We start from the raw sequence: 4,264 nt of genomic DNA on the forward strand, positions 1-4,264 counted from the left end.
CGGCTCGGGGCGACGGCGGCGCGCGGGGGCGAAAGGCGGTGCTGGTTGCGGCACGCGGGAGCGCGGAGGGGCGGCGCCGGCGGCGGCTCCGCATGGACAGGGGGGAAGGCCCTGTTCCGGAACTAGCCGCGCGGGAGGGAGGCGGAGCCGCGGCGGGGAGGAGCCGGGGCCGCGGCGGGCGGGAGGCGGGGCCGAGGTGAGAAGGAGGTAGGGTCACAGGAGGCGGGGCCCCGGCGGGTGTCATTGTGAGGGGCACAGACGCCAGTCAGAGTGACACTTAACTTGACATCCGACCTGAGAGATGAGAAAGGAGTTTGATGGGATGAGATTCTGGAAAACATCTTGTAGTTCTGAAGATAATTTCTCAATTTGAGCCACGCTTTTACAGATGAGAAAACTCAAGCTTGAGGAACTCAAGCCTTCCCCACTTATGAATGGCAGGATTCCGTTGGATCAAAACCAGGTCTTTTAACTCTTTGCTTCGGTTACCACTTAATGAGATCTCTAATACTCCTTGTCCTAACCACTGTGCATGAGAAATAATAATAAATAAAATGACTTACACTGAAACAATTTAAGAGGGAAGCATCAACACGTTTTTATGTTTTACTACCGTGAATAAAATTACGCTGATCCACCCATCCATCACTCTTGATGGATCCATCACATCCATCACTAACTTCTTGGCCTCTAAACTTACATTTCCAAGATCGATTTAGGTTAAGAATGCAGTTAGGACTCAGCACTTTCACTGCTGAGAGTCGGGTTAGATCCTTGGTCAGGGGAGCTAAGATCCCACATGAAAAGTTCAGTTCAGTTCAGTCGCTCAGTCGTGTCCGACTCTTTGCGACCCCAGGAACCGATCCATTACCAACTGCCGGAGTCTACCCAAACCCATGTCCATTGAGTCGGTGATGCCATCCAACCATCTCATCCTCCATCGTCCCCTTCTCCTCCTGCCCTCAATCTTTCCCAGCATCAGGGTCTTTTCAAATGAGTCAGCTCTTCACATCAGGTGGCCAAAGGATTGGAGTTTCAGCTTCAGCATTAGTCCTTCCAATGAACACCCAGGAGTGATCTCCTTTAGGATGGACTGTTTGGATCTCCTTGCAGTCCAAGGGACTCTCAAGAGTCTTCTCCAATACCACACTTCAAAAGCATCAATTCTTCGGTGCTCAACTTTCTTTACAGTCCACCTCTCACATCCATACATGACCACTGGAAAAACCATAGCCTTGACTAAATGGACCTTTGTTGGCAAAGTAATGTCTCTGCTTTTGAATATGCTATCTAGGTTGGTCATAACTTTCCTTCCAAGGAGTAAGCGTCTTTTAATTTCATGGCTGCAATCACCATCTGCAGTGATTTTGGAGCCCAAAAAATGAAGTCTGACACTGTTTCCCCATCTATTTCCCATGAAGTGGTGGGACCGGATGCCATGATCTTCGTTTTCTGAATGTTGAGCTTTAAGCCAACTTTTTCACTCTCCTCTTTCACTTTCATTAAGAGGCTCTTTAGTTCTTCACTTTCTGCCATAAGGGTGGTGTCATCTGTATATCTGAGGTTATTGATATTTCTCCCAGCAATCTTGATTCCAGCTTGTGCTTCCTCCAGCCCAGCCTTTCTCATGATGAACTCTGCATATAAGTTAAATAGTCAGGGTAACAAAATACAGCCTTGACATATTCCTTTTCCTATTTGGAACCAGTCTGTTGTTCCATGTCCAGTTGTAACTGTTGCTTCCTGACCTGCATACAGGTTTCTCAAGAGGCAGGTCAGGTGGTCTGGTATTCCCATTTCTTTCAGAATCTTCCACAGTTAATCCTGATCCACACAAAGGCTTTGGCATAGTCAATAAAGCAGAAATAGATGTTTTTCTGGAACTCTCTTGCTTTTTTGATGATTCAGCAGACGTTGGCAATTTGATCTCTGGTTCCTCTGCCTTTTCTAAAACCAGCTTTAACATCTGAAAGTTCAGTGTTCATGTACTGCTGAAGCCACAAAAAAAGAGGTGCCACCAAAAAAAAAAAAAAAATGCAGCAAAGGGATAGTATTTAACCAGCAGGAGGTTTTGGTTGATGTAACTGATACACTGTATTATGGGATGAAAGATCCCTGCAACTGTTCAAATATATTTCACTAGAACCTGGAATGTTTACCTATCAGTTGTTAAATTTATATTGTCAGCCACATACGGTTAGAAGGGTTGGCTCTGTTGCTAACAAATCTCTCTTGTACAGGATCAGGATACCCAGTCTATGAAGTTGTCCCTTTCTTCCCTAACATCCTGCCCTCTGCACAATCAAAACAAACCAACTCTTAAATCTCAAGTTTCTAGGCACAACACTGTCCAACCAACTCACTACTAAAAATTCAAACACTAGCCTCTTTTCCAAAGAAGGAAGATACTATATGGTCTTGGATTATAAATGATAATAGGGAAGATTGAGAAGTTTGAGTGCAAGGAAAAACAGGACATTTCCCTATCTGAGAATGGAATTAGGAAAGGGGAGTAAAGTGAACAAAAAAATAACTTTTTTCTTTCTCCAATTCCATCTGGTTTTGCTACTTCTCAGTCACTTGCCTCTTTTTCCTCCTGAAGGAAAGAGGATCCATTTTTGCTTTTAATACTGTATCAAAATTTAAAGACAATTACACTATATGTAAATTTCAGCCTAAAGGAAGATTTTATTAAACAGGTTGACTTCTAAATGAACATGGACTTGAGAAATTCTCATTCAAATGAGGTATCCACATCAGATCAGATCAGATCAGTCGCTCAGTCGTGTCCAACTCTGTGACCCCATGAATCGCAGCACGCCAGGCCTCCCTGTCCAACACCAACTCCCGGAGTTCACTGAGACTCACGTCCATCGAGTCAGTGATGCTATCCAGCCATCTCATCCTCTGTAGTCCCCTTCTCCTCTTGCCCCCAATCCCTCCCAGCATCACAGTCTTTTCCAATGAGTCAGCTCTTCGCATGAGGTGGCCAAAGTACTGGAGTTTCAGCTTTAGCATCATTCCTTCAAGAAACCCCAGGGCTGATCTCCTTCAGAATGGACTGGCTGGATCTCCTTGCAGTCCAAGGGACTCTCAAGAGGGTATCCACATAAATGATTACAATAACGTCTTAGTTTCATCCTATATTCAATTGCTTAAATAAGGGCTTTTCCCCCCGAAGTAAACGTTCGTCGCTCAGTCATGCCCAACTCTTTGGGACCCCATGGACTGCAGCCCACCAGGCTCCTGTGTCCGTGAGATTTTCCAGGCAAGGATACTGGAGTGGGTTGCCATTTCCTTCTCCAACAAATTCATGTAACTACCACACAAATACAGTATTAGTCACAAAAGAAAAACCAATACCCAGCCAAAACAGTATTCATTTTTTTTACCTATCAAATTGACAGATTATCTCATTAGCAAGGGTACAAGGAAATGAACACTAACCTCTGGTAAGGTACAATATTTAGAGGAACAAGTTTCTAACTTTTGACCAGGGTTAACTACATATAGTGTACAAAATATGTGTAGAATGTTTGTTGCAAGCATCTGTATCAGAAAAGATAAAACTGAAATACTCAAATATCCAACAGTAAGGGACTGCTGAGGTGTTGCAGAGTAGAATACTGTGCAATTACTAATGTTGCAGATCAAGGACGGGAAAACGATTAGCAGGAAAAAAGTGACAGACCACCACACACATGGCCCTACCCTGTCTTTGGCCGCTTGCACCCAGAATCCTGTCTACTACTTATCGTTCTTCAGGGTGATAAGCCCAGTGCTCTGCTTCAAATAAAGTTCTTTCATAACAGGAAAAACTCACATGTTCTGGTGCCGTAACTGTTCCGTTTTTCTTCCTTTTACTGTTAAAGTAATTTACACCCACTGCTTCTAAATTTGTAATCTACCAAACACTTTCAATACATATATCAACTTATTTGATTAGCAAAACCTAAATATTTTTCTCATATTTTTTCAAGGTAAGAAAACAAGAGAAGTTGGCTCTTCCCGTGCCTTGTGACTCAGGGACTCAAACTTCAGTAAGATGCTTCCCCTTCTAGCACTCTACCCTCACTGTGCACCATCTGAAACGATGCCCTCAAAGTGCCTAATACTGTTTTACATATGACAACAACCCAGTAAATCTGCCTGAATTTCAGCTTTAATAAACTGAAAATTTTAATCCAAGACAGTGGGCCTAAACTTTAAGTGTGCTAAATTTTTAGTAATATGTAAAGCTTTAAAAAGAAAAACAAATTAGGTG

The sequence above is a fragment of the Bison bison genome, unplaced genomic scaffold (assembly GCF_000754665.1).
Source record: "Bison bison bison isolate TAMUID 2011002044 unplaced genomic scaffold, Bison_UMD1.0 scf7180017864331, whole genome shotgun sequence".
NCBI lineage: Eukaryota > Metazoa > Chordata > Mammalia > Artiodactyla > Bovidae > Bison > Bison bison.